Source organism: Balaenoptera acutorostrata, chromosome 4 (assembly GCF_949987535.1).
Source record: "Balaenoptera acutorostrata chromosome 4, mBalAcu1.1, whole genome shotgun sequence".
In the NCBI taxonomy this organism is placed as follows: domain Eukaryota; kingdom Metazoa; phylum Chordata; class Mammalia; order Artiodactyla; family Balaenopteridae; genus Balaenoptera; species Balaenoptera acutorostrata.
In genome coordinates, this window is record NC_080067.1 from 116,539,131 (window position 1) to 116,551,711 (window position 12,581).

At 36.7% G+C, this 12,581-nt stretch overlaps 1 long non-coding RNA gene across 2 annotated transcripts in view; it reads right to left on the reverse strand.

The window, feature by feature from the left end:
• Positions 1 to 4,894: 4,894 nt before the first annotated feature.
• LOC103016067 (uncharacterized) overlaps positions 4,895 to 12,581 on the reverse strand; it is a 235,856-nt gene continuing 228,169 nt past the window's right edge. For both annotated transcript variants that reach the window (XR_009008200.1, XR_449464.2), the window contains one exon: positions 4,895 to 5,121. This is a non-coding gene — a long non-coding RNA (uncharacterized LOC103016067). The remainder of the gene's footprint in view (positions 5,122 to 12,581) is intronic.

Sequence of the window (12,581 nt, forward strand, 5' to 3'; positions counted from 1 at the left end):
TGAAGCAGCCCCTTGATGCCCCTGTTTGTGTGGGCATGTCAGCCCCCTACCCATTATGTCACAAAGCAGTGTGGTTGGCTTTGGTAATGCTCTTTTATTAAGAGAAATGAGACTGTGGGGTCTAAATATATCCCTTTGCATCTTTCTCCAGCATCAGTTAGAAAGAAACAATGTTGGCAGAGACTGTATAAACCGTTTGTTCTTCTCCAATGGGCCCACACATTCAGGTCAATGTCACTGTGAGGATTTAAAGTATGAAAAAATTCATCTGAAAGTATGACTTCATTAAAGGACATATACTGCAACATATATTGCTACATGTATTTGTAAATTTGTTTATTCTGATCAGAGATATGCAGTGATAAGCACTTAAGGATGCACTTTTATCTGTAAACTATTGCATTTATTTCACATTTTATAAAGGTCTTGGCTTCAGTCCCAATGTACACTTGATGAGTCTATGATTTAAGATCTCAAAGCCAAGATCAGCCCAGGGCAGAGGATTTGACACTAATAGGAAAGGTGTGTCGTCTGATTATGAAGAAAATAGGTCAGATGGCAAAACATTCCAGAACTAATTATTTATATTTCTACCAATAAGCTTTATTAGAGAAAGATGAAAGAAAGAAAGAAAAAAGAAAGAAAGAAAGAAAGAAAGAAAGAAAGAAAGAAAGAAAAAGAAAAGATAGATAAAAGTTCATCCAACTTCCATAAAATTAAGTATTTTTTTAGTTCTTTAGTTTGAAATGAAGATGCAATTTTTAGGAGGTAATATTTTCTTCTAATTGTCAAGATACTCACAAACACCAGGGGAGAATTTGAAACACCAATATAGGAATTATCAGATATGTTCTCACCATGCATTCATAAACATCTCCCCTTGGTTTCCTCTGGATTCTAACTGCTACCTTGGTTTTTGTCCAACGAGCTCTTAAAAGCAAAGAGGAGATGCTGAGGGGTTAAACCTAAGGATTGACCAGCTACTACCACTCAGTGTTGGACCAAAATTCCCATTAGGAAACAACATGGAATCATTTTTAGCTGCAAAAAGGCACCCAAGGGAATAACAAATATATTAGGTTAACTGTCGGATACACGGCTCTGCCTGTATACCAAAACAAAAACATCGTGAGAGAGATATGAGCTATGTCAGAAACAGTCAGCCAACAACTGTCAGCTGCGATTGTTGAATAGCATTTAAATGCACCAAGCAACATTTGGGAGCAGGTGACTTCCAAGAACGATGGGGAAATGAAATTTTGTTAGTTACGGGAATGGAATTTGGTAACTTTTTCTTTTTCTTTTTTTATGTTTGAGAGACTTTACTTCACTTTTCCCTGCATGTGAAACCTCCATTCTCACATATTTGCATAGATATAAATAAAAGACTCTATCCTCACACAATGCAGAGCACTTGATAGGCAATTTGCAAATATTTTGTTTTACACAGAAAGGAAAGGAAGAAGGAAGCACATGAGGGAAGAAGAAAGGAATCAACCCTGATTTAACTCTCACTGAGAAAAAGAACTGGGAGCAGAAGTGAGTTCAGAGAAGGCTGAGGTTAGGCATCAGAATGCTTATATATTAGCCTCAAGCTGTAAGTGACAGCTGGCTGCATGGCCCTGGCCAGGTGGCCAGTCAGCACTCGCAACTAGAACTTGGCATTCAAGACAGGCAGCTGCAAAGCGGAAACGGCCCAGCAGCTTTGTAGAAACAGAGGTACGGGCGCCATTTTATGGTTCCAGGCTCCCAGCCAATCACGATAGGAGAGGGCTGGGGGCACCTGCCTGTGCCCGTAATGGAAAGAGCAGAGCTGGCCTCCAGGACAGAGCACCAAGCAGAAAAGATCACATTCTGGGGTTAAAGAGGGGAAAAATCATCTGGTAAGCATGGCATGCTTTGGAGAAAAGATCAACAAGAGTGAACAGGACTTTGGAGGCAATTTTCTCCCCAAAACTTTCATAGTGATGATTCAGACAGGGAATTTGTGACAAAGCAGGGACTAAATAATAGATCTGCTGATTCTTAGCCCAAAGCTCTTCTATAACCGCTGGTTCAAGACAAATAATTCCCATTTTATCACCCTTGCTTTGTTTGTAGGTGTACCAAAACTGTCAAAATAATCTTTAATTTTTTCTCCCATTAAAATAATCTCAAGTGCTTTTCCTAAATAAACATTGAAAAATAGAAATTGCCATAAAGACAATCTTTCCATTTTAGCATTCAAAATGTTATAACTACCGGGAACAATTCAAAAAGAATTATAACAGACTTTGCCTTCTGAATTATTATCTAAAACAAGAGATTATAATTATGCTTATAGTACTGCAATGTGCTCCAGAAACTTAACCCTATAATTTCATTCACCACCAATTTATTTCCAGTCTTTAAACCATTATTGTAATTTATTTACCTATATCTAGAGATTTGGGGCAAGGGTCATTCAATACATCTCGGTAACTCTTTTAAATTCTCATTTGGATTATAAGTGTTTGAAGGACACTAATACACAGCGTCTATAGAATGTGAACTAACAAAGGGGCTAAATGAGAGGTCAAGCGAATGAACAAGCTAGGGCCAGGGTTGAAAATAAAATCTATACTTTCTCTTTTTTAATTGAGATTTAATTGACATACAACAGTATATTAGTTTTAGGTGTACAACATAATAATTCAATATATGTATATATTGTGAAATGATTACAAAATAAGTCTACTTAACACCCATTGCTACACAGTTGCAATATTTTTTCTCATGATGAGAACTTTTAAGATCCACTTTCTTAGCAACTTTTCAAATATACACTACAGTATTATTAACTATAGTCACCATGCTGTACATTAAATGCCCCACAACTTATTTATTTTATAACTGGAAGTTTATAGCTTTTGACCCCCTTCACCCATTTCATCCACCCACCCCACCTTTGGCAACCACCAGTCTGTTCTCTGTGTCTAAGTTCAATTTTTGGTTTTTGGCTTCTTTTTTAGATTCCACATATAAATGAGATCATAGGGTATTTATCTTTCTCTGCCTCACTTATTTCACTTAGCATAATGTCCTCAAGGTCCATCCATGTTTTCTCAAATGACAAGATTTTATTCTTTTTTATGGCTGGATAATATTCCACTTACTCATTCATCCATCAATGAACACTTAGGTTGTTTCCATATCTCAACTATGTAAATAATGCCACAATGAACATGGAAGTGCAGATATCTTTTCAAGTTAATGTTTTTGTTTCCTTTGAATAAATACCCAGAAGTGGAATTGTTGGGTCATATGGTAGTTCTATTTTTAATTTTTTGAGAAACCTTCGTACTCTTTTCCATAGTAGCTGCACCAATTTACATCCCTACCAACAGTGCACAAAGGTTCTCTTTTCTCTGCATCCTCACCAATACTTGTTATCTCTTGTCTCTTTGATAATAGCCATTCTAACAGATGTGAGATGATATCTCATTGTGGTTTTGATTTGCAATTCCCTGATGATTAGCGATGCTGAGCATCTTTTCATATACCTGTTGGCCATCTGTATGTCTTCTTCGGAAAAATGTCTATTCAGTTCCTCTGCCCAATTTGTTTTTATATCTTTATTGAAGTATAATTGCTTTACAATGTTGTGTTAGTTTTGGCTGTACAACAAAGTGAATCAGTTATATGTATACATATATCCCCATATCCCCTCCCTCTTGAGCCTCCCTCCCACCCTCCCTATCCCACCCCTCTAGGTCGTCGCAAAGCATTGAGCTGATCTCCCTGTGCTATGCAGCAGTTTCCCACTAGCCATCCATTTTACATTTGGTAGTGTATACATGTCAATGCTACTCTCTCAATTCGTCCCAGCTTCCCCTCCCCGCCCCCCGCTGTGTCCTCAAGTCTGTTCTCTACATCTGCGTCTTTATTTCTGCCCTACCACTAGGTTCATCAGTACCTTTTTTTTAGATTCCATATATATGCATTAGCATACGGTATTTGTTTTTCTCTTTCTGACTTACTTCACCCTGTATGACAGTCTCTAGGTCCATCCACCTCACTACTAATAACTCAATTTTGTTCCTTTTTATGGCTGAGTAATATTCCATTGTATATATGTGCCACATCTTCTTTATCCATTCATCTGTCGATGGACACTTAGGTTGTTTCCATGTCCTAGATATTGTAAAAAGAGCTGCAGTGAACATTGTGGTACATGTATCTTTTTGAATTATGGTTTTCTCAGGATATATGCCCAGTAGTGGGATCCTCTGCCCAATTTTTAATAGGATTGTTTGGCTTTATTCTATTGAGTTTTATGATTTCTTTATATATCTTGGATAAACTTTCCTGTATGCATTTATATACACTGTTTCTTATACTCAGTCCTCCATATCTCTTCTTTAGTGTCTTAACAAAGATTTCTGCTTATATGTGGAAGTAAACAGAATTTTGGACATCATTCATGGCTGTTATAGCATGGTGGACAGGGCTCTGAATTTATCATATTATAAGTTGATTACTTTGTCTTTATTTTCTTGTCCTTTTTTTGCCTCATGCATAAAGAGTGTATATAATGAATCTGTACAGTTTAAAACAATAATAAAGTTGTACTCCTAGGTATCCACCATACAGTTTAAGAAACAGAATTTTATCCAGCTTCCTGAATATCTTTTCCCAAATCCCTCTCCCTACTCCAGAGGAATTTTTTTATCTATTAATTTTTTGTTTTCCTTTGCAGTTTTACAACATATCTTTGTGTTCCTAAATAATATCTTTTTTCATTTTATGTATTTTCCATATTAATAGAATCATATTTTTCTGTTTTTAGAAATTTTCATTCAACATCATGTTTTTGAGGGTTATCCATGTTGATAGGTATAGATGTATTTTATTTATATCCATTGCTTTACAGTATTCCATTGGAGATATATATATACCAAAACCAACTTACTTAAACTTCTTGCACTTGAGTAGTTTACAGGGCTGTTTTTCTCTATTAAAAATAATTCTATCAATCATCTATATTCATGCTCATATTTCCTAGGACACAAATTAAGTTCACTTTCTTCTTCTCTCAACTAAGGATAACAGGAACTTCATTCCAGAGTTCTTCTTAATGATCCCAATATTCAGTTTGTTGATCTACAAAACAAATAATTGTCATTCTTAGCATTAAGTGAGCATATATATAAGTACATAGAACAAGGGCTAGTTCATAGTAGGTGTCCCATAAATCCTTTTTCACTCTCCACTAAGAATTAAGAGATGATTTTAATCCTTCATAGATAGAAGTGCTTTATACAGTATGCTGGGTCACCGGTAGGTGCAGAAACTTCTGACTCAATACTCAAGGCTACTATTTGGCCTCTAACAAACACAGATATGTATGGTTTAGTTATTACTACATGTCAAGTGGACAACGAGACTTTTAGAAGAGATGGTGATATCACATAGCATACAGTGAGAGAGGAGCTGCTGCTTCTTGCTTCCCTGGGATTTATCAGCATTATCTTCCTGGATGGAGTCCAGCTGGCTCAAGTTGCCTGAAGCAAAGGCAAAGTGCATTCTTTTGACCCAGAAAAAGCCTCCAGATATGGAAACGTGCAGCACTGTCCTTTGTGGGTCACCTCGAATTCATGCACTGTCTGTGTGACCCAGTTTTCTTCCTTCCAGAAATGCCACCGCTCTTTGAGCCAGAAGAAGATACTATACGTTATTTACATCATTATTGCATTGATCCTGCACTCCTTAACATCCTGCCTCTAAGTAGGAAACAAAAAAGACATGGCAGGGAAAATGGTGATAGCATACTTTCTCAGCAGTTTGAAAAAATTCATGGGAAATAGTTCTTGCTTTTCAACCAGTCTTCTTCATTACAAATTTTATTCAGTGAAACTTCTGGTCTTCAGAATTTCACCTTCTACCTGTTTTCTTCCCTAAATCACTACCCTTCCAAACTTTTCCCTAAAACAATATCTAGTATTTTATAAACTTATGTCTGATTACCAGCCAGTAGCCATTAAATTTCCTTGGAGAAAGGGAAAGGACAGGGATCTTCCGTAGGTGAAACAACTAAAATAAATACATCAAAATTCTGAATTTACATTTTCTGTTACTAAAATAAGACTCCCCACCCCCTTTTCAATGTTTTCTTCCATTTGGTTACCATTCAATCATACATGATGGCAGGTATAAAAGTCAGATTCCATGGAATGTAGCTGATGAAGGAAAGAAAGAAAAAAAGAAAGAAAGAAGGAAGGAAGGAAGGAAGGAAAGAAAGAAAGAAAGAAAGAAAGAAAGAAAGAAAGAAAGAAAGAAAGAAAGAAAGAAAAAGAAAGAAAAAGAAAGGAAGGAAAGAAGGAAGGAAGGAAAAAAACTGTGGGTATAGATACATTTTTTTGTATTTAGAAATCCACTTTGAAAATGTCCTGAGTGTTGCACTCAGTTCAATTCCAATTCACTTTGGTTGTTTGCTTTCCTGTCTTCCAAAGAACTCATAGGTAAGCATTAGAAATAGGATGCAATAACAAATAGTTCTCTTCAGAGGCTGCTACCAAGTGTTTTATACTTGGAAAATAAATGGCAAAAGTGCATAGACATTTGACATGGATAACATTTCAAGCTAATGCTTTAGGAGAAATTTTCTTGAGATATACAAATCACCATTCATCTTGTTAGTTTGGGGTAAAAAAACCAAAAGTGAAAAAACTTCATCTCTGAACCTTGTAGTCAATACCAAATTCTACCATGGCATGTGGAGGACTCTGATTCAGTGACAATATGCAGAACCAACAATATATGTGTGAAGAAATAATGGAAAAGAAGAGCCAATAAACCTCAGGGCTGGCTTGACCTAGGGAAAAAATTTTGAGGTTTTGTAAAACAGTGCAGTGAATGCTGAAGGAAGTCTCAGACATTGCTTCTTAGCTGTTTTCTCAGCACTAATTACAGATTTTATTACACAGTAGTGTGTTATAAGTTAATAATGACCAGTGGAACACTAAGAGGAAAGGAGGCACAAGGGAACTAGACTAGAACTGGCCACAGCCACCCCTTACTTAAAACTAATAGGCCTAATGTGAAAGCCCCACATCAACACTTGCAAAGGGAAGTTTTGCCAAATTGGAGGCAGATAATGAAAACTCAAGTGAGAGGCAGGCTGTCATTGACACTGTTCAGTCTCATCAAGTGGCTGATGAGGATGAGGATGCTACATTGTTCCCTGAGGATAGAAATGAGCCAAATAATGACAATATGTCAGAGAGAAACAATTGGAAGGATGCAGAGAGCATGATAATTAGATCTCAGTGTCTGATGAGGGGAATAGTGCAAATGAACCACTTAACATGACTAAGCCAATAGACATCAAAATGTATTAGGTACAAACGATGTAAAACAGATGCCTAGTGATCAGAATATGGGGCCTGGGAAATCTTCTGTGACTATACATAGAACAAGCATTTCTATAGCAAGCTATGAGCTGGGCAGAGAAGGCAAAAAAGCAAGTCAAAAGGCCTAGTCTTTAAGGAGTTTGACATTTAAATTGGGTACCATATCATCAGAGTACAGCCAGCAAACAGAAAACACACTAGTTAGTTCAACAGAAAGAATCTAATATAGGAATTGTTTAGAGTTATTGGAAGAATGAACAGTCAAAAAGGGCACACTGGATTAACACAGAGATAGTAAGAAAAGGAAGCATCTATCACCCTTAGAATTCGAGGAACAGAGGAAGAGATTGATGTTATCAGGACACTAGAGAAGATGCTTTGAGAAGCTGTGAGGTAGAGCTCTCAGAAGTGAGAACCTCTGACTATGACTGGTATCTTAAGAGGTCAAAGAAGGTGTCCTGCTAACCTGGATAAGAGGGTGTTACCAGATTGTTGCTAGTTTCTCCAAACAAATGCCATGAGATTGGTTCTAAAAACAAGGAAGAAAGCAAGAAACTGGAACCAACAGCTACTTCAGAGTTTTGATGCTACTATTGAGATGAGGTTGACAGAAGTAGACCCCTGGAAGAAGCAAGTACCTTCTCTCTTCACTGCTGTTCAGCAACTTTAGTGCCCTCCATTGGCAGGACTAACAGGAAAGTAGCTGGTAAAGGAAAAATGTAGTTTGCAGAGCCCCCAGCATCACAGAACTGAAATATAATAGTTAATAACTACAAACTTATAACCTTGAATTCGAGGGCCAGAGTATATCAAAAGAATTTATTAGAAGAGGCTAACAGTGCTATAATCTGGGTTTGTAGTATAATGAAAAGAGAATATTTTTGATGTCCTTCTTACATATTTATGCATCTGAAAGAACATCATAATAATCAAAGGTTTTCTCAGTCTAGGTTTACCTATAAAATGCAATAAACTCAGCTATTTGTCTTAATAAGGTAGCGAGTAAAATGGAGTATCCAGAGTTCAGTTCATTCAAAAGTTTCATCATTTCCCAAAGTCTCAATTATCTCTAGATAATTGCTTTCAGGCAAATATCTTGCCTTGGTATTGGGTGTCACACACGGTATATGTTTTAGGAATTGTGTATAAATGTTGCTTTGGGGTGTTCACAAAAAAATAGAGTTAGCTTTTGTTTCAGTTAGCCATTGTCTAAAAATACTGCCTAACAAACCAACACAAAACTCAGGGGCTTGAAACAAAACTGATGATTCATATGAATCTACAGGTTGGTTAATTGAGTGTAGGCTTGTCTGGTGGATCTTCTTCCCCCTGTGGCTGCTGGAGCTCATCTGCTCCAGAGGGCAGTTCTTTGGGTCAGCTAGAATGGCTCTCTTCTATATGTCTTCCACCCTCTCTTTACCAGCAGGCTCTCTGAGCCTTGTTTTATTTGTGGCAATGGCAGAGGTACAAAGGGGCAAGTGGAAATTCATGAGGCCTTTTAGAACACAGCATCACTCCGATCAATGTGCCACTGGCCAAAGCACATCACAACTCTGAGCCCTAAGTCAAAGGTCAGGGAAATACTCTAACCATGATAAAACCAAGGGGAAAATGTGGGTGCCAGGAGGGGTGAAAAATGGTGACTAATCTTTCATTCTATAGCAAGTTTGATCTCTATTTCAGAAAAAAAAAAAAAAGCCTTGTGTTCTGTATGCAAGGGGAATCCTCATTCATTGAGTATTTAATCTGATAGAATTCTACAATGAAGGTTATCAGTGGAATGTGTCTCTCTTGAAGACAGAAATAAGACTTTAAGCAAAAAAGAATCAGAAAGTTGTTTTAATAGGAAAAAATACACTAAATGGAGGGCACATCAACAGTATGAATAAGAAAAACCTGTGTTGCATTGGCAGAACATCAGGTCAAGAATAAAGATTATAGCAAATTAGGAGCAGCTGCAAAGGCTATAGCTGGCCCACACTGGGCTCTGTGTTCATTAGGAAAAGGCTCTCCCTCTGGGTAAGAACAAGTCACATTAGGGTTCAGGATTTGGTAAGTGGAGGCATGGATTGGATTTCATCTCCCAGGTACTCTCAGCCAGGTCTCATTGTTTAGGGGAAATGTAACCCCAGTGGAAGAGAAGAAAGAAAAAATTTACTCAAGGATTTTACTAATTTTGTTGATGTACCTCACTGTGTTGCTATCATATATTTCTTATTGATTCACCTTAATAATTCTTTCAAATTGTAGCCATTCTTTCCTTCCCTCCTTTTGGCCTTCCTGCCTTTCTTCCACATATATATACTGAATTTCTCCTGTATGCCAAGTAAGTTACAGGCAGGTAAGATAAAGCAGGAACAAAACAAACAAAATTCCTGCCCTCATAAGCTTTATAATGTGCCAGGAGAGGCAGACAATGAACAGTAAACATAACAAATTAGTGAATTATACAGAGCGACAGAAGATGATAAGAGCTGTACAGAAAAGAGGAGAGGAGAGGGGAGAGGAGGGGAAGGGAAGGAAGGGAAGCTAAGGGAAGGGGAGGAGAGATGAGGGGAGGGGAGGGAAGGGATATTATTGTCATACCTGTTTGAACATACTTTTACCACTATATATCCACGGTTGATGTTATATAGAGAAAAATGACCACTTCCTAATTCACTCACATCTCAACTCTAAATGATTGCATAAGACTATTCTTCCTAGGATTGCAAGACTAAATCTAAGAGAAAATCGAGTCAGAAGACGAATTCTGATAAAACAAAATAAATTTATGCCCTTATATTTGGTTTATCTAGGTTCGCTTTTTTAATATAATAACAACTGTGGCTAAAGCCAGTAAAAGGTTGGCAGAATTTTACAGGAGATTGTTAAAACAAATGTACCTGTAATGCAATCTATATCATAGCTTATGTAGTTCATGTAATAGTTTTGCCATTTAAAAAATTTGGTATGTTATGCTCATTGAATTGAATATAAATTTATTTATTACATTTTGTGTTTGCCATAGTGCTTAATAAATAGTCTTATAGTCTAGAAAAACTTTCCCTTGGCTATGAATTAATCTACTGAGCATTCAAAATGGTTGAATGTGCAAGTTGGGAAAATAAGCACATATATTACAGTAATAACCCTCTAATGAATTATGGTCTTAAGTTGTTCTTGCAAGTTTTTTATTTAAAAATGGTCCTGATCAGGACTTCCCTGGTGGCGCAGTGGTTAAGAATCCACCTGCCAATGCAGGGGACATGGGTTCGAGCCCTGGTCTGGGAAGATCCCACATGCCACGGAGCAACTAAGCCCGTGCGCCACAACTACTGAGCCTGCGCTCTAGAGCCCGCGGACCACAACTACTGAAGCCCATGTGCCACAACTACTGAAGCCCGTGCGCCTAGAGCCCGTGCTCTGCAACAAGAGAAGCCACCGCAGTGAGAAGCCCGCACACCGCAACAAAGAGTAGCCCCTGCTCACTGCAACCAGCAAAAGCCTGCGTGCAGCAACGAAGACCCAACGCAGCCAAATAAATAAATAAATAATTAAAAAAAAAAAAAAAAGGTCCTGATCAGTGGTCCAGTTTTCTGGCTAAAAAGGATTATTAAAACAAAAACAAAACTAAAGTACAGGTAATTACTTGATCTTTGTGTTTCTACCAAATTAGGATAACTACATTGAAAAGCTTGGGTCATAATCATGCTATTACAATGGTTTTCCTGGCTTTTTGAACTCTGAAACTTCTAAATTTTCCTTAGCATTTCAGAGGCACTCTCGGTGTACTACTTGTGAAATACATAGCATTATGTCCACGACAATTCTTTGAAAAACTATTTGGGATATACAGAATTTTAGAACCATGGAATTATAATATTGCTCTCCTTTCCCTTGATTTGGTACATTGTAAAACATTATACAGTAAGAGAATTTCCCTCCCTTAATCCCCTTTGATTGCTGTAAGTAGGTTGATAAATGAATTCTAAGAAGCGTGATATATAAGTCTCATTTTAAATATCTTATGTTGGCTTAAGTGCAAATGCAATGGCTAGCTGACTATGTGTAAGTGAAATGGGATGAAATGGAATTGAATCCATGTCTAGTGAGTTAATATTTCTCTACTTCCTGTGTTGGCTTATTGGCAACTTTCTAGGTTGCTGAAAACATATCAGTAAAAAGTTGGGAGATGAGAAACTTTTGATAGGATATTTCCTTAATCTTGAAGTTTAATCTCTTTATTACAGACATTTTAAACACCCTGGCTGGTACCTAATATAAGTTTAATAAATGTTACTTGCATGACCTCATGTATATTTATGTATGTAAACCCTTATATATTTTATTATAATAAATGAGGACTAAGTTTTCTGCTTGTATCGTGTAGAATAGAGGTCAGCACTTTTTTCTTTTTAAAGTCCAGATAATAAATATTCTAGGCTTACAGGCCATACAGTCTATGTCACAACTAATAAACTCTGCTATTATAGCACAAAATCAATACATAAATACAAACAATACATAAATAATGGCTCTGTTCTACTAAAACTTTATTTACAAAAGGTGGTAGGCAGGATTTAACCCATGGGCTATGGTTCACCCTTGATATAGACCATTTAAAATTCCACATGCAGGCTGAACTACAGAATGGTCCACAAAACATAAACTCAAGGGAATTTTGTTGAACATATCATTCAAAATGCACATTTATAGAGTTTCTGAAAATCTATGAGTTATTTCTGTCTCATTTAAAGAAAGTAATTGGCCAAATTTTCATATATTCAATAATATTTAAATTATGTAGTATTTAAAATATAAAATAAGGAAATCTTGTTTCACATTGTCCATATGATCCAAAAACACGTGAATACAACTAGGCGTGGAAATTTACTATTAACAACTGGAAAGCGAGTTCACAAACAAAACTAATTTGAAGCTAAATCCTTGTCTCTATTTACAACTGGTGTATTCATTTTATCAAGTTATTAATTGTATTAATCTGTAAAATGAGAAAGATCAGCTTCATTTCACTAATCTGTAAAATGGGAAGAATATACCAGCCCAAAAACTTCCAGTGACTGAAGGAAAAAAAAATCTAAAAAAAATTGGTTTGGGTCTCTCAAGCTAAATTTTTTAGTGTGACCTGTCCGAGTATTTTGATGCCTCCGTCTTAAAGGTAGGTTGATGTCAGCAAGATCCTCCAATATATTAAACCAAAAATATTCA